This window comes from Myotis lucifugus, unplaced genomic scaffold (assembly GCF_000147115.1).
Source record: "Myotis lucifugus unplaced genomic scaffold, Myoluc2.0 scaffold_62, whole genome shotgun sequence".
Classification (NCBI taxonomy): Eukaryota; Metazoa; Chordata; class Mammalia; order Chiroptera; family Vespertilionidae; genus Myotis; species Myotis lucifugus.
Window position 1 is genome coordinate 51,039 of NW_005871110.1, and position 18,778 is coordinate 69,816.

The following is an 18,778-nucleotide window of genomic DNA, read 5'->3' on the forward strand; positions in this document are numbered from 1 at the left end:
TCTACCGTGGGTAGGGCGCAGGTTCTACCTCTACCGTGGGTAGGGCGCAGTCAGGGCATGTGCGGGAAGAGCCTATCAATTGTCTCTCTCACATTGATGTCTTTCTCTCTCTCTCTGTCTCTCTCTTTCATCCTCCCTCCCTCCCTTCCACTCTCTCTAGAAAATCAATGGAAAAAATATCCTCAGGTGAGGATCAACAAAATAAAAAATCAAACAACAAAAGGTCTTTTTCATTATCTTGATTTTTTCCCCTCAAGATCCTCTGACTCATATTCTGGTCATTTAATATGATATCAATCACTTAATTTCCTCCACATTTCAGTGTTAATCAAACAGTTTTAAAATAGCTGGGATTTTAAAAAGTATAATAGAATTTGTAAAGTGTAAATTTGTGGTCAGGTTAACATACTATTGGAGCATTTTACCAAATGTCAGTCAGGTAGGGAGGTTAGGGTTAAGGTTAGGGTTAGGGTTAGGGTTAGGGTTAGGGTTAGGGTTAGGGTTAACTCCTTTTTCAGGAATGCAAGGTCAACTAAGGAATTTTCAGACGCTTACATCAAAGTTTCTTTTTTTTAAAAAAAAAATATATTTTATTGATATTTTACAGAGAGGAAGGGAGAGGAATAGAGAGTTAGAAACATCGATGAGAGAGAAACATCGATCAGCTGCCTCCTGCACACCCCCTACTGGGGATGTGCCCGCAACCAAGGTACATGCCCTTGACTGGAATTGAACCTGGGACCCTTCAGTCCACAGGCCGTCGCTCTATCCACTGAGCCAAACTGGTCAGGGCTCAAAGTTTCTTATAGACACTCAACTTGAAATGAACATCAGTACTCTTAAAAAGTGGCGAGTTTGGGTTAGTGCTATTTTCACTCAAAAACAAAAATGCAGTTGGGTTTTAAGAGAGGAAAAAAAGAGGGGAAGGTAGATGAGATTTATGCAAGTGTCATTATCTCCCACTTTTAGCAATCTTGATTAATTTCTGTAATAAATAGCCTCATTCCTAAAGGAAGAAATAGTGTGCCTCAAATTACACAGCAATGACTAGCAAAGTAAACACCTAGAATTTCCCCCACATTCAACACTTTGCCTTTGCTGCGGAAACAAGGGGGAAGAATAACACACGGGCTTGCAAAGTGGCTTTCTCTCCTATAAACTTCACCGCCAGATTGTTTCCCTTGTTTGTGCCCTGAAGGGTACCTTCAGTTTCCTCCAACAACAGTAAGAGAGGGACTCAAATAGGAAGTGAGGGAAAGACGAAACAACTGGTTAAGACTGAAAAGTAGAAATCCATTTCTCACCTGACTCAATCCCAGGTTGTGGCAGATAACACGGCTCTTTGGTTTCCTCTCTGCTCTTGCTAGAACAAAGTGCATTCAGCACAGGTGGTCTCTTAGCAACCTTGGATCCTGGGTCAAAGCACATTAAAAGGTTTTATTGGATCGTGAGCTAGTGTATGAAGCTGAGGGGCGGAAGCCTGCATAGAGAAACTCTAAAATTACTCTCAGAGAAGTCAGGACGATGTTGAAGGGTGGACTTTTGAAAATATGACCCTTTAATTTCATTTTATCACACAATTGTGTAGCTAAAAACTGCACCATTAACAGTAGAGTTAAATTGAATTCTAGGATTTTCCTGGCAGGGCAAACATTCACGATACTTTTTAAAACAACAATTCTTCCGGAGATGGGGGGTGGAGAGAATGGGAGAAATGTTGTATAGTGTACATACTTGTAACTAGTAGATAAATAAATCCTGAAGACCTAATACATAGCACAGTAATTATAGACCAAACAAAAAAAATACAACACTATTATGAACATTAAACCTTTTAAGAAACTTGATTTAGTTATTCCCAACTCTAGAAGAAATGACAATTACGTGATCCAACAGAGATGTTGGATAATGCTTGTATGGCAATCATATTACAATATAAATGTATCAAGTACAATGTTGCATGTTAAATATAACTCAATAAAAAAATTCCTAAAATTATTTAAAATATTTTTGCTTCAATATCTACCATGACAACAAACTTCTTTGCCTGCGTAACAGAACATAACTCAGGAAATTGTCTGCTATAAATTCTATAAGTTTTAAGATTTTTATCATTTTTATGAGTAAATTAGAAAGTGGAGGAGTGAATTTACTACAAAAAAACCAGGCCATGAAATTCAGTCACAAATGGAAGATTTTTTTGTCTAATAAAATGATGATTATTATATGAAATAATAGAAGCACAGCTTAGAAAATTATTAAAACATTTAAAGATGATTCAAACCAATACCTATGACCCCCCAGCACAATCTTAGGTATGTACCCTGAAGAAATGTATGGCTATCCATACCAGGAAACATATCCAAACATTATTTATAATATCTTCACCCCAAATGCTCATTAGTAGGTGATAGATAGATTCATATAATGGATTTTTTTTTTAACAATAATGAGCTACAGCTACATGCAAAAACAGAGTTGCTTTTTAAAAGCATAATTTGAAAATTTTTAAAAGCTGGGCCTAAAATAAAATACACAGTGTAAGTATAATCATGTAAAGCAGAAAAAATAGAATTAAAAGTACATGGTTTCAGAAACAAAATAAGAGAACAAACTGATGGTTTCCAGAGGGGAGAGGTACAGGGAGATAGGCAGAAAAGGGGAAGGCGATTTAAAAGTACACACTTCCAATTATAAAATAAGTCATGGGAACATAATGCATAAGGAATATAGTCATTAATATTGTAATCACTATGTACAGTGACAGGTGTTACTAGATTTATTGTGATGATTACTCTGTAAGGTACATAAAGGTTGAATCACATCTGAAACTAATACAATAGTATATGTGAATTATAATGAAAACTTTTTAAATTAAAAAAAAAATGCAGTTAAGTGCTGCATATATGGGTGGCAACAGTGTAGTGGCAAATTTGTCCAGAAAAGCAAGGCATTGGCTACCACAAATTCAGGATGGTGATGGTAAGTGAAGGGAAAGGCAAAGATGGGGACTTCCAGCAATGGTTCATTTCTTGTCCTGGGTGTGGTTACATTGGCAATCACTTTTTAACTACTTATTCAACTCTAAATAAAAGTTTCATTTTCTGTATGTATGTGAGACTTTACAATAGAAATATTTAAAAAATGAAACAGAAATAACCTACAAATGTGAATGGTGGTCATAACAGTCAAGTTTGGGTGGAATGACTGTGATTTTTTTTTTCTGTTTTTGCTTTTTTCATTTCTCATATTTTTCATTTAAAATAATGTTGCTTAGCTCTGGTCCGTGTGCTCAGCGGTTAGAGTGTGGGCCTGTGCATCAAAGGGTGGCAGGTTGGATTCCCCATCAAGGGTAGTATGTGGGTTTTGGGTTGGCTCCCCACTCCTGGTCTGGGTGCATGGGGAGGGCAACCAGTCAATGTGTCTCTCTCATCTCTCTCTCTCTCTCTCTCTCTCTCTCTCTCTCTCTCTCTCTCTTTTCCCTCCCTCCCTTTCACTCTATCTGAAAAGCAATGGAAAAAAATATCCTCAGGTGAGGATCAACAACAAAATAATAAATAAAACAATGTTGCTTATATAACTTTAGAAAACTAAAGAAATTAATCTTCTTTCTTCCTTATATATTTAAAAGTAATATAACCTGATTTTATTTTTGTCAAACCAGTCATTTAACACATGACGATATCCTGGTCTTCTGTAATAAATGCACTCTTTTGTTAAACAACATGTTCTTGTCTCGTTCAAAATACTCATGAGAAACAGGAATGTGTTTGATTCCTGTTTGGTTCTTCTCCGTGATGTCAGATCTGTTTATAGATCTAAATCATTGGAAGGACACAAATTAGTATCATCACAAGTCCACAAACACACTCAGATTCTACTGTGGGTCAAGTGAGGAGGATCTCAGGACGTCGATTTACATTAGCTAGAAGCTTAGTAACCAAGTGGTTGTTCTCTGAGATTGCAGGGACATTCTTTTGGGAGAAAACTATTTAACAGCAGCATATTTTAGGGAAAAATTTTGTTATTGAATAAAGCATACACCAAAAATATAAATAAATTTCAAACAAGTGAAGTATCCTAGAACATATATAGTGTGACTAGCTCAAGACCTCGGTCTTATCTTGAATCACAGTATTTAAAAATCACAGATAAAATATAATATCACCTGCAATTTCTAATATAAGACATTGTAGGTTGTTTTGGGCCAGATATATTTCATAATCTCAGATGATTGCAAATAATTTCCCTTCCCATTTGTATGCCTCTACCTACCTTTTTTCTCTCCTATTTCCAGAAGATACTGGGAATAAATGTATTATTTTATAGAATGTTGTACTGAAAATAAAATGAGTACTCTCTTATCTAGTTTTTAAAACTTATCTTTATTTTTTCTTTTGATTCCATCAAGATTCCAAATAATCTAATTCAAATTGAACTGTTCATTGTTTATTGAATGGTTGAACAGTGGTATCCCACAAAGTAAGTTAAACAAACAGAGAGTAGCGGCAACCTTTGGTCTCTGGGAGTTAAACTTCATTGTATTCTCTGTTCTTCACCCTGACATCAGCTTGTAGGGTCTTGATTAAAACCTTTACAATCATATTTTTATATAAAATAGGGTTTCTAAAATCAACTCTGACTCCTGAAACCATAAGAAGAATGTGTTGGAGCCCAGCCTGCATGGCTCAGAGGTTAAGCATCTACCTATGAACCAGGAGGTCATGGTTCCATTCCTGGTCAGGGCATATGCCCTGGTTGCAGGCTCAATCCCCAGTGGGGGGTGTGCAGGAGGCAGCTGATCAATGATTCCCTCTCATCATTGATGTTTCTAGCTTTCTCTTCCTCTCTAATATATATATATATATTCTTTCTTTCTTTCTTTCTTTCTTTCTTTCTTTCTTTCTTTCTTTCTTTCTTTCTTTCTTTCTTTCTTTCTCTCCTTCCTTCCTCCCTTCCTTCCTTCCTTCCTTCCTTCTTTCTTTTTCTTTCTTTCTCTCTTTCTTTCTTTCTTTCTTTCTGTCTATCTATCTCTCTTTCTTTCTTTCTTTCAAGAAGAGTGTGTTAGTTAAATGGCTAGGTCCCCTGGCAAAAACAAAACAATGCAAAACAACAATCTCATCTATTATATAAAACTAGAGGCCCAGTGGCCAATTTGTGCACAGGTAGGGTCCAGGAGAGGGGCCGAGGGCGGTTGGCTGGCGGGCCTGCCGCCTATCGGGGTGTTGGGGGCTGATTGGAGGTGGGGCTGGCCAGGGGGAGAGGTTGTGGGAGGGCGCCAGGGCGGTGCCCCCTGGTGGTCAGTGCACGTCATAGCAAGTGGTTGAGCGGCCTTAGCATATCATTAGCATATTATGCTTTGATTGGTTGAATGGACAACCGGACACTTAGCATATTAGGCTGTTATTATATAGTATTATTCCTACTAATTATTTCCACTAAGATAGTGGTTCTCAACCTTCTGGCCCTTTAAATACAGTTCTTCATGTTGTGTGTGACCCAACCAAAAAATTATTTTTGTTGCTACTTCATAACTGTAATGTTGCTACTGTTATGAATCGTAATGTAAATATCTGATATGCAGGATAGTCTTAGGCGACCCACAGGTTGAGAACCACTGCACTAAGACATCACCCCTTTCTCAAATTCTCTTCTATTATTCCCCATATTAAGTGTGGATTCTTGGTCAAGACAAAGAACAGAACATACTTTGTAAAGTCTTTTTCAACTAAAAGAAAAACACTTTTCATTGGATTCAAGTTTATAATCTTAAACATGAGTCACATTTCAAAAATATTTTCCTTTTTGACAAAAATGTGCTTATCCTACTTGTTTCCATTAATATCTAATAGTCAAGATAATATTGACAGAAGTTCCCCAGAGACATATGTTAAAAAAAATGACACATATTGAAATCTGTCCATTTTTGCTTAACAGGTCCCTTAAGTATAATAATGACTCTTTGTTGAGGCCATGTGCCAGGCCATGCTATGCTCTATCAGGACATGGAGCAGCCACCCAGGCTACTCATTATTCCAAGTTGGAGCCTGGATACTACTAACTTCTCCAGTCCCCAGATGCCACCTTCTTTCAACTACATGGATTTATTAATGTTTTCCAATTAAAAGTCCCGTTTGAAAAGATCTGTATTCCAATGGAAACTGACTGTACTGAAATGGAAATATCCACATGTAATTATTAACGGCCACTCTATTTCTTTGATCCCGGCTCTTTGCAAAAGTGAACCACTGGTTGAATAGTGGGGTGGACAGTCTTGCAGTTATTCTCTGGGCCTGATGACCCTGGTTTTGCCAGAATATCTTTACAACAGCTGTTGTCAGATTATTCACGTCAAAACAATCTGTTCTTTGTAAATGGGACATTCACAAACCACCACTAGCAACCAGGGTAGCTGAAAGTACAGTTTTTCTTTTTAATCTATTTTTCACCAGCTTTTACTACCTGCGATTTCATTCTTGTTTATTAATTAGTTCATTACCTTCCCACTGATCAACTTATAACTGACAAGTTTCTCCCCTTGACCTCCTCATTATTAGCTGGACAGAGAAATAACAAGAATGCTTTTAGGACATGGTGGTTGAGAGATGGGTCTGGAATTAGATGGATAGGGCTTGACTCAGATCTGCCACTTGCCATGAGACCTTGGACAAGTTACATTAACTCTTCGTGCCTCAACATGTCTATAAAATGGGGCGATAATAATAGTACCTACTTCTTAGGGTAGTGTGAGAATTAAATAAGATAATAGTGGTGCCTAACACATAAACAATGAATAAGAGATGGTGACTATTATTATTCATTGTCATTTAGCACATTACCTTGTAGATGGTACCCTTTGAATGAATCATCCTTTTCAGGTACTTTTAAGCACCTAAACATGCAAAATTATCAAACACCTACTTATCCTTTGAAACCCAATGTTACCTCCTCTGTGATCCATCCTAACTTCCTCAGGTAGAATTTATTGCTCACTTGTCTGTAACATTTTGTAGCTCATGATACTGTATTGTGGTTGCTTGCACGTACCACCCCATAGGTAGTTGCTGTCTTCCTCCTAGGAAGTGGGGAGGGCCTTACTTACCCATCCTGGACCCCAGTACCTCATAATAACTGCATGGAAAGTAGAAGCTTTCTTGGAAAACTGAAAGTGCATGTTGTTCAAATTATCATTACAGCAAGAAAAACACATATAAGAGTGAGAAAAAGTAGGTTTACAGCTGTTAATATGCAAAACAGAGTTTATTCTTGTATTGTTATTTATTATTGTATAGTTTGTCATTATTAGTTATTATTTCATATCCTTACTTATGATTTATCTTTTACATAATGATGGCTGGTAATTCAACCTACTTTTGCCCACCCCTGTATATTAAGTCTACTTTTCCCAGCAAATATTTTAAAAATAAAATCTCAAAGTTGGGTGTTTTCAATATGTCTCCATATGGAAAAGGTCTCTTTCCCATAAAAGTTATATTCAATAAAGTATCTTTTAGAAACTTCAGAATCATATGGTAATTATGTCTTGTTGATGTTTTCACTTCTGTGGGGTTTTTTTCTTCTTCTTCTTGTAATTAGGAAACCAAGTCAAGTTGTTGGAAGGCAACAAAAATTTGGCACTGGCCCTACGGGTTTTAGGATAGGAGTGTCCTGTTGGGATGGCTACCGTTTCTATGGTATAATGAAGATTTGTCCCCTTAAGACTCCTGAAATGGGTGCTGTGTGGCAGGGCAGGAGACATGAACTCTTGAAATTTGAGTCATTCGGAACTTAAATGAAAAGTTGGGCCTTTTTAATAGTAAATGGGTTTTGTTTGTTCTGTAAATTTCTAAAATTTGAGTTCAAGTTGCATTTTCTGAACTAATTAAGCTTCATTTGATTCTCCCAAAGCTGAGTTATGTGAGAAAGGAAGTGTAATGTACATCTGAAAAATTAATTCATCAATCCTATGTGCCTTGCATGAGAGAAAGCTTGAATGAGAGTCATAATAAATGGCATGTGGCTTTATACTTAAACGATTGCAGGCATGATTGTTGTACCTTGTTTCCTAATTAAAATTGGACTTCAAGGAAATTTTTCTCTTTCCAGCTAAAAAAAAACAAACCCAACAGTGGTGAAGGGTCTGAAATATTACAGAAATGTTGGCACTGAAAAAGACATGTGAAATTTTGTAAACTTCTCATGTGACAAATGAGAAGTACAGCAACTTGTCAGAGGTCACCGTTACTTTCCTTCAGAGCTACTAACATAACTGCCTCAGCAATTTTTCAAAATTTCTGATAAATTGGATTCTGCGTTTCATGCGATGTAACTATTTGGAGATAGTCTACCTTCATCACCTCCCAACTTCTTTGATTCAGGCCAAGGTGAGACCGACGAGTCCAGAATAAAGGTGGTCACAAGTGAAAACTAGAAAACTTGGCTGGGCAGACTCACTGGGCACAGAACTTGACAAATTGGACTTCAACTGAAAACAACTTGGGCTTTGTCACACATGGTCGGTGGAGTGGGGAGCGAGCAAAGGTCTTGGGGCCAGATGGAACTGGTTTTAGATCCTGGTTCTGGCTGGTATTAGCTCTGTAGCCTTGGACCAGGCATTTAACCCCACCAGCTACCCCATCTGGAGAACAGAGATAATGCCTGTCTTCCAGGGGGTTGAAAGGATTTTATTCATAACTACAGTTAAGAAGGGACTACACATACTTTGACTCTAATCTCATAAAACCTTGTGAGGTGAGTTATTAACACTCCTATTTCCAGAGAGATTAGGTAACAAGATCACACACCAAGAATAACCAGGGATTTGAATGGAGGTCTGTTTGGCTCCAAAGCCTTAGCCTCTGCAGTATCTCAGGACTGGAAAAAGTTAAGACAAGAGCCCAACATGCCTGACACAGGATAAAATAGTGGTTGGTATGATGAAGCAGCATAATCAGAAAGATGACAGCTCAAGTACAGTTCAGAGAGGTGAGTGATCAGGTGGACAAGAGGAAAACCTGGTATTCCAGACGGACAGGGGGCCCCACACCTGGGTGGAACCCCTCTACTTCTTTTCTCTTCAACTGCACCTCCCATGCCTTCTTTCTATGCCAACACCTATCCAGCCTGGGCCTTTCTGAGCCATCTACAACCATGTCTCCAATGTTTTAAGTAACTATTTTAACCCTAAAATGAACTATTTTTCTACACATGAACAAACATCTCCTCTCAACCATCCACTACCAAGACGCTGAGATTTCCCGCGACCACATTCCTGCCCCAACAGGAGATTGGACATTGCCCCTAAGAAGACATAAATTATTCAGCTACAGGCACTTAACATTAAGAAATATTCTAGAACCAAAAGAATCAAAATGTTTTCAAACTTCCTGCCAAGTTCCCCAACCCTGTCCATGAATGACAGCTGTAGTGGACTCTTGCAAGGTCAGTGAGCTGCCCAGGCCCTGGCTGGGCCTCTGTCCCCCCAGGCTTCAGCAGGAAACCCCAACACAGCAATGCCATCCAAGTCCCATCCTCTGTGGAATGAGAAGTGGGACGGGGGGTGTTTGTTTTTTGTCTTCAGGATTTATAAATCCAAACAAGTGTCATCACAGGTTTGGGGTTGGTGAGTGGAGGACAGGAAAGAATCTCCGGACCTGTTTGAGTTCTAAAAAGCATTTGCCGAAATCTCTTAAGCTATCTTCTTGGCCAGCAATACACACTCCTCTGCATAAACGCATTGGTAGTGATTTTTTATTCATGGAGGTACAGGCGTGATATCTGATGCTAGCTAAATGTTTGTTGGAGTCCAATTTAGCTGAGAGGATAGATGACTAGGTTGGGGAACCCAATTTCCAGTTAATGAAAGTCTGTGACTTCTTTTTAGGTAGAGTTATTTTCCCAGCATTTAGCATAGAACTCGGAACAAAATATGTGCTCAATTTAAAACAATGTGGGTTGGGGAGGATAAGGTATGACTTTAAGGTGCCATTTTTCTGTGCCTTACAAGCTCATTACATAGGAGGTGAGCCCAAGTAAATCACTGAATTGTTTTCCAAGAATGTACAGCCTTCCAAGGGGAAGTCTGAGCAATAATGCTCATTTCTGGTAAATAAGTTTTGGGTGGGAAGGCCCCTGTGGAATACCGACAGCATCCTGTCCGTACTTCTCATGTATCATGGAACAAGCTCACTCTGATTTGTATCATGAAATGTCTTCTATCTTCTACAGTTAGAGCTTATTGGCCCATTGCTAAGTTAGCACCGTGTTTTGCACACTGTAGGAATTAAATAAAAGATTGCGGAAGGAAAGCTTATAGAGGAAAACAAAAGCTCCCCCTATCTCCTGAGTTACAGGGTGACACTGGGGCAAGCAGGTATTCCCTGAGACAACCCTCCTTTCTGTCTCATCCAGACTTAGAATCAAACCTAGCAAGGCAGCCAACCTTAACCATAACCAAGAGACAAATTTTAGAATGCTGGTTAGAGTTGAGCAGGTAAGTTTATCAAACAATAACTTATGCTTTGAAATTATTTTGCAAGGTTCCTCACCATTGCTGATCTTAGCTGTAGCCTAATGTTCTGAACTGCTAACCATACATGACCCTTCGAGGCTCCTGTCCTCAGCATTCACACAGCCTACACATCCTGAAGATGAAGTTACTAAAAGCAGTAAAAGCTAATTATTGTCTCTACTAGAGGCCTGGTTCATGAAAATCATGCACAGGTAGGGTCCCTAGGCCTAGCCGGCAATCAGGGCTAATCTGTGGGGCAACTGGTGGGGCGATGGGGGGGGGGGGGGAGGAGAGAGAAGCCCTCCACTGGCACTTGCCTTGGCTGGCCTAGGGCCTGCGGGCTGGGAGCAGCTCCTGTGTTGAGCGTCTGCCCCCCGGTGGTCAGTGCACATCATAGTGATTGGTTGTTCCACCATTTGGTCAATTTGCATATTAAGCTTTTATTATATAGGATAGCTTAGATTAATGTGTCCCATCAAATACCACATGGAAGGTTCTAGGTTTAAATTTGAAACAAATGAGATGACTGAGAAAATTCAGGTCCTGGATTTATTGGGGTGACCACTTCATAAGTCATATAAATGTCTAGTCATGGGGTTGCACATCTGAAACTAATATAATAGTGTATATCAACTGTAAATTTAAAAAGAATAAAAAATTTAATTGAAAAAAGAAGAATCAGAAAAAATTCAAATGGGGGATTTCCTAAATAATGTTATCATACTTGGCCACTTACTTTCATTATGAGTAAACCCCACTACTCTGTAAAACAGGTGATGACTATTATTTTACAAACAAGGAAATGAGGCAGAGAGGCTGACTTCTTGGGTAAGGTCACACTATCTGTGAATGGTCCAAGCCAGGGCTCAATACCAGGCGGGCATCTGCCTCCTTCCAGTTTACTGTAATGCCTCCCTTATACATTTGATCTAGGCTCCTGACGCACATTTCAAGGGAACTGAACACAAGTAACCAAAGCCAAAAGCTGTATTGATTTATAGTCCTGCAGAAGGACCGGAGAGTCAGGTTTCATCTCTGCCCATGAGGACCGAGCTGGGCACCGGCCATTCTGGGCAGCGGGGGCCTCCTTTCCAGACAGAAAACACAGTGACCTACTTTGCAGGGCTCTCCGAAGCAACCGTTAAGAACGGCTTCAAAGACAAAGCCTTTGGTTAAAATAACAAGAAGGCGTTGAACCCGTGGCACAAGACAGGTGCCCTCTCTGATCCAAATCTCACACATGGAAAAATGACAAGACCCACGTCTCCTGTCCAACACTCCCCTGTGATACTTTCCACGTGTGAAATTTCTCTTTGAAATCAGGGAAATGCTCTGTTTGGAGAGGAAACACGGGGGAGACAGGAATATCAAGCATAGCCACAAGGCTGGTTCAAGTCATTTAAATACCATTAATCCCTTGCTTCTCCTCCTGCCTTTATTTAGCTAGAAGGAAATGGAAAGACTAGAATTCTAATACATTAATTTATCTGCTATTCAGCTTTATAAAAGTTGGAGAGATGCTGAAATGCAGGGAGGGAAATAGGCTTCAGGAATCTAAGTTTTAACTTACTGTATTCTCTCTCTGCCAGAAACAGAAAAGTCAGACTAAACTTTCCTCCTATATCAACATTTTAAAATGCTACATTTAAAAAAAAAAACAACAACACAAAACTTACTGTTCAGGGGTTAGGGAGCGAAGTCCAAAGTTGAGGAGATGATCGCTCTCTTTTGTGAAAAACACCATATGCTCTTAGGTGGATCAGGAGAGTCACTGGGCTGTTATTAATAACTGGCCTAGAGCTTTATGAAGAAACATGAGCCAGACCATTACGGGAGGAGGCAAGTGGGAAGGAATTGACAGACACAGGTGGGATAAATTATGACAAAACTATACTTAGGCCCACGCGGGAGCTCAAATACCCCATGAGGAGGGGGTCAGCCGTTTCACAATCACTAGAGCCTATGTCAAACACTCTTTAAGAATTCACCAACCAACTAACAAAAATATCCTTCCTGTTCAACTCTCTTGTAAAATGACGTGACTCATTTAATGTAATACTATCCTCTGTTCTTCTGAGAAAGGCTTTCTCAGGGACATCCGATTATCTTCTCAAATTTATATACTTTTTTTCTGTTTACACTGATTTCCCCCATTTAAAAATATATATGAACCAATGGATTTTCAAGTGCCCATTATCAGTTTTTTTGAGATTTATTTACTTGTGAGCATATCGCCTCTCTCCCTTAGGGATCCCAAAACAATTCCTGGCAGTGTGTGTGTGTGCATGTGTGGCAGTGTGTGTGTGTGCATGTGTGGGTTGTGTGTGTTGGGGGCAGGGAGGTGGATCTTGGGAACCTACAGAAGCAAAGTCTGAAGAAGAGAGTGTAATCCTGACCAGGATTACTGGTTTGTAGAGGCTGTCCTCTCTTGAAAAGCCGTATTTCAAAAAAGTCCAAGTTTATACCTCCACTACTCCCAGCAATTGACATTAAATTGTTTGGACTACTAACAGTGTGTCTTCAGATCTAAACTATATTAAACACTGGCTCTGTATAAAGTGTTGAAAGAAAAATGATGATAAGACACAAGTTACTGAAATATATAAAGATATAAATTGAAGTAAACAAATGCTCATCAAATTGCCACGTTCTTTAGGTTCTAGCCGCCTGTCGCCCTGGCTCAGGCCTGGTAACTGTCCTTTTATCAAACTAAACCCTTTTTCAACTAACTGCTGGGGAGCCCCTCACTACAAACCTCACACAATGGAGTGTTATTCTGCTGAAGTAATTGCCAAAAAGAAAAACTAATAAATCAGCGACCACCAGTTTAATAGATGGGTGAGAGTGTGTAGAGTAGGATAGAACCTAATTTTTTTTTTAATACTCTGGTCAATTTAATATTTTTGAGTATCCACTGAATATACGTATCTTTTTAGAACCTATTCACATACTATGGCAAAATATGTTGTTTATTGTATAACTCAAATAGAAATTTTTTGAAGATAAAATTTAAGAATTTTATCCTAAGGCATAAACACTCTACTCTGCAGATGACTACTCTGCAGTCCACCACTTATCAGCTATTGTGGGTTGAACTGTGTCCCTCAAAAATATATGTGCACGTCTTAACCTGTGAATGTGGCCTTCTTTGGGAATACCATGCGACAAAGGAAACAGATGCTAGAGTGATGTGGCTACTAGCCAAGGACTCTCAGGAAATTCTCAAAATGAGGCCCTCTGCTTGACTTCTTTTCCTTATATGTGATTCATAGAATCTCAGAAATTCCAAAGGACTTTAGTGGTCTCCTAACATTGCCCTTAACAGATGAGGAGAGAGGGGACCCAGAGATTCCAGTGTTTGAGTTCTAGTCTGATGTCTACTGAAACCTCCTTGAGCCAGGCTGGGTGGACTTGACATCCTTAAGGAACTCAGCCAAGCAGGAGAGACAAGGAAATAGATGAACACACTCAATTTCCCCAAACCTATACCATGTCTTGGCACTGAGCTTGCAAATGCCATTCCTTCTGTCTAGCAAACTTTTCTTCCCTGAGTTCCTCACTGTGGATTTTTTTCCATCAGTGAAATCCTAGTTTCAACATTACCTGCTCTGGGCGGGTTTCCCCCTACAACCTAGTATGGATTCCTTGACCCACATGTGTCCTCCCACAGTGCACTTGGCTTATCTTTCCTGTAATGCTTTTTTGCCTCTTTTCTCCACATGAACATAAGATCCTGATGACCACTTCTAGACCTTGGTTTCCATCGTCTGTCCCGTTCCTAACATAAAGCAGCCCCTCAGATATTTGGAGGTGTGTGCAGAGCACAAGGGCAACAGGTGGGAAGACTGACTGATGACCAAGGTGATGCCAGGGCCAAGTTCAAAAGAGAGGTAGAAATTCACCAAGGAGTCAACAGGGAAAGGCATTCCAGGGAGAGCTCTTAACAGGAGCAATATGGGAAGAGTTGGTGGGGGGGAGGGGGGGGGGTAAACTGCATGTAGCTTGCATTGCTAGAAGATAAAGAACAGGGCAGAAATGGCCAGAGATAAAATTAGATTAAGCAGGAATACATTAAAAAAACACACACAACTTTAATATTCTGTTTCATCCTTCCTAGCAGTTTAACTCCAACCAGGTTATTTAACCTCTCTATGCCTCAGTTTCCTCACTTGTAAACTGAAGATCTTAACAGTCATCCTCACATAAAGTTGTTGCAAGGACTGAGTTAACATGCGGGGAACATTTAAAAGAACAAGAGTAAGAACTAGGGAAGTGCTTGCTATTTTTATTATATTAAAGACTTCGTCCTGTAGGCCAGCTGGGGGCTCATGCTTCTATTCTCAGCAGGGGCTCAATGTGGTCAGCTTTTCTTTACAAAGATTTGTGGGGTTGGGGTTAGTGGAGCAGGTCAGGGCAGAAAAGCAGCTGGAAACTATTTTCTACAACAGCCCAAGAGTGATAAGGACTGAAGTGACTTGGGGCAGGAATGGAGGGGACGAGTAGGATTGAGCAGCCTTTAGCAGGCAAAATTGGCAGGATTTTGTGCCTGGCTAGAATTGGGTGGGAAGAGATTGCAAGCAGTTAAGGACGCCCCCAGATTTCTGGTTTAGGAAATTTGGGTGGGAAAGATACAGAAAGACAAGGAATATGTGAGCACTTTCTATGCATCAGACTCAGAGTTAGACTCCTAATGCCAAGAGACGCTGAGGAACTGGCCCAGGGCCACAGCGAGTGAGCAAGTGGCTGAGGGAGACTTGAAACTCTGTCTCCAGTGGCCAAGTGTGTGCACTTTCCAACACACTCCATTGCAATCCAGGAAATGGGTCCTACCCAGGGGTAAAATTTCCGCCTTTCACATCACAGCTCTTAACTCATAAAGAGGATCAATAAGGAAAATTCAGGTCCTGAGGGAGGTGGGGGTGTGGGGGTTGGGGGGGGGGCTTTTGAACTTTTAGGGCTTCCACACCCAAAATAATAACGTGTCTTAACTCAAGTCACCTCACATTGGCAAATTCCTTTTGTTCCATTTATTTTGATGTCATAAGTGTTGTACAAACTTGAATACTTTGCCCCTCACACCCATTTTTGTTGCTGGAGGCAGATCTCTCAGGTTTATTTCTTACCTTTCTTTAAAAAAGTGTTGCAGTCTAACATTGCCATTGAGTATAAGAAATGAAGAGCAGAATCTCTGCCTACGGCCCCAGCCTCACAGCTGAAGGTGGCGGAGGAAGCCCCAGTGGTTTTGGTCCCAAAGAAGCTGTGGTTGTGGGGGAGGGGCCAGTGGGAAGACCTGCCTCCGCATGGTCTTCGCAAGGACCAGTTCCCGAGGTCCAGGTCCCTACCGTCCTCTGAGAACTACATCGTAGACACCGAGGCGAGGGCAAGCAGGGACACAGCAGGGCAGGAAGACTATGATCACCTCCGGCCTCTCTCCCACCCTGACAATGACATCCTCATCAATAGCGCCGACAGCCTGGGAAACATTCCTGAGAAGGGGACCCCGGGGGTGAATGAAGAATGAAGCCCTTCTGCCTGCCCCAACGTGCCTATCATCTTCGTGGGCAAGAAGGACTGGAGGCAAGACGAGCATACCAGGAGAGCGCTGGCCAAGGTGAAGCAGGAGCCCACTCCGTCTGAGGAAGGCCAGGATCAGTGCCTGTGGCTACCTTGAGTGTTCAGCCAAGACCCAGGATGTGGGTGTGGGAGGTATTGGAGATGGCCACTCGGGCTGGCCTCCAGGTCCGCAAGAATAAGCACCAGAGGGGCTACCCCATTCTCTGAGCTACCCAAGGCCTCCCCCGTTTCGCACCAGTTCTCCCTCCACAAGGTTCAGAAACACCCTCTGTCCCCATCCCCACCCTCTTAAGGCTACATGCTGAAGGCTCCCTTTTTCGTGTCCCTCCAGCCCAGGAACTGCATGGAGTTTCCCAATCCCCCAACCCCAGGGCTGGTGGTGGCAGGCCCTGCCTCCCCCGAGCACTCTGGGTACCTGAGGCTGGCCCTGCTGTCCCTCCAGAGGAAAATTCTCCTGCTGCTGCCTGGGCCCAGGGGTGGGGCTCTTGGTCCCTTTGGCCTTCCCCAGACCATCATCACACATCAGCACTTTATACATCTCTGCCTCACAGGAGTGTGTCTGGGGTAGGGGACTTGGCGGGTGTAACCCAGAGTCGGGGCCCCTGGTATTTCTGCTTTGGCTACACTTGGTGGGGGGCATGAATAAAAAAGTTACAGACTTGGACATGTGTAAAAAAAAAAAAAAGAGGGAAAAACACCCTATGGAATTGTGTATTCAAGCTGTTTTTAAGTATCTTTTCCCCAATTTCATTTCAAAAAGCTGGTTGCAGGTTTGTTTGTTTGTTTATTGACTTATTTATATTAAGTAGAATCTGGCTTGATAACTGTGTGTTGAATGAGAGTCCCTGAAGCTAATAAGAAAACCCAGCAAATCCTCAAACAATAAAATTCAAGAAGCAACACATTCCCTTCTCACAAGCTCAGGGCCCCTCCAATTGCCCTTGGAGCAGCAGAAGGAAGTGTTCCTCACACTCCAGGCTCCAGACATCCCTGCAAATGCAGCTGGAGTGGGAGAGAGTCTGATCTCGTTGGTACTTAGCGGATTGCACAGGGTCCAGGGTGGCTGCGAGCTCTTGGAGGAAGGGTGACTGGCTTCTTGCAGGGAGGCTCATGCAAATGAAGGTAACTGGCAATGTGCCCCCAAGGAACTGCCCTTTGGTCCTTGATAACACTTATCAGGAAATTAACTTCCTGTCCTTAATCAGCCCAGGACTTTTGAAGAGATGAGACTGGCTTGGGCATGTGGGGGACACAAAGGAGGAAGTGATAAAGATCAGTTATCAAACTCTTGTGCAGTGTCTCCGCCCCACCCGGTTTTCATTTCTGGGCAAGTTGAGGGAAGGTTGTGTAGCTGATAGAAAGAAGCAAGTGGTGGAGCGTTGGGCCCAGCCTATCAGATATATCATCACCTTTTCAAGGTGAGAACTTGATAAGAAGAAGCACAGAAGTACAGCGTTCCAAATCAGATTAGACAAAACAGAAAAGTTCTGAAAGGTAATCTGACATCTTTTCACCACTACTGCCAAGAAAAAGAAAAGGTCGGTTTTGAAGAACGCAATTGTCTTCTTGTAAAATTGCATTTTCAGAAAGTGAATGTTGACCAAGAAAAACTTAGGGATATGACAAGCTAATTTGACATCTATCATCAGCACAGTCCTGGGGCTGTAAAGCCATGGAATGCAGGAAGATATAGTAACAGCCCGAATATATTGAGAGCTTAACTTGTCCTGAGTTCTAAGTCCCTGTTGTAAGAACTTTCTATATAGTGACACATTTATTCCACACAACTCGACAAGGAAGATGAGACGGACTCCAAGTGGGATGCAGTTTACCCAAGGACCTCAGTGTCAGAGCCAGTATTTGAAATCAGGTTCTAGTGTCCATCCTCTGAAAATATAGATAAGTAGCTACAACAAAAGCATGTTTTGACGAAGAAGAAAAAAAGAAGCCACACCTATCAAATGAATTTACTCTGGTCTCCTTGTAATCAGATTGGACCAGAGGGTAAATCTTCAAGAAGTATAATTCTTAGAAACTGATTAACCTGGAAAGATAAGATAGTGTTGGCACCCTGTTTATATGTAAGCGGAACTTTCCTTTAGAGACAGAAACGGGCTCAAACAAGCTTATAGATAATTCCATTTATGGTGCAAAAACAAAGAAAAATGTAACGCTTGGTGCAGGCTCATAGGAATTTCAAGTCAAACCTGGCTCTGAGTTTGAAATGTGGGTATTTTTATTCTAACATTGGAAGAGACTCTCCAACGCATACAATGGGCCCAGTTAACATGAATAACCTGCACTTTGTCTGAATGGTGATAAAACTTATTTAACAATTGAGGATCTTAACGTCAATGTAAGGTACTTATTTTCCTAAAGCACACAGAGTAAGAGAGTAAGTAATATTTAAAAAAAAAATCACTTGGTATTTAATTGCTTTGCAAATGAAATCACTCCTTTTCCCCTCCAAGCTGCTACGGTTTCCATCTCAGCAAATCAACTCCTGATGGCTGGGCCGAACTGGTCTGAAGTATCTTTTATGACCAAGGAAATAAAAGGAATTAAGAACTTCTTTTCAGATGAGGGTCTGGAATTGGAAGAGGGAGTTCCTCAGATTAGGAAGGGAAGATGGCTGGAAATATGGGCACCAGGAGAATGTCATCAAACTTGTGTTGGTTATATAGCTCAACTGTC

At 41.0% G+C, this 18,778-nt stretch overlaps 1 protein-coding gene across 1 annotated transcript in view; it reads right to left on the reverse strand.

Annotated features, from left to right (window-relative positions):
* MRLN (myoregulin) overlaps positions 1–12,570 on the reverse strand; it is a 13,801-nt gene extending 1,231 nt beyond the window's left edge. Inside the window, exons 1-2 of the mRNA XM_023754602.1 lie at positions 12,187–12,570; positions 1,305–1,412 (exon numbers count right to left, since the gene is read on the reverse strand). The gene's annotated coding sequence lies outside the window, so the exon portion shown is untranslated. The remainder of the gene's footprint in view (positions 1–1,304; positions 1,413–12,186) is intronic.
* Positions 12,571–18,778: the final 6,208 nt, after the last annotated feature.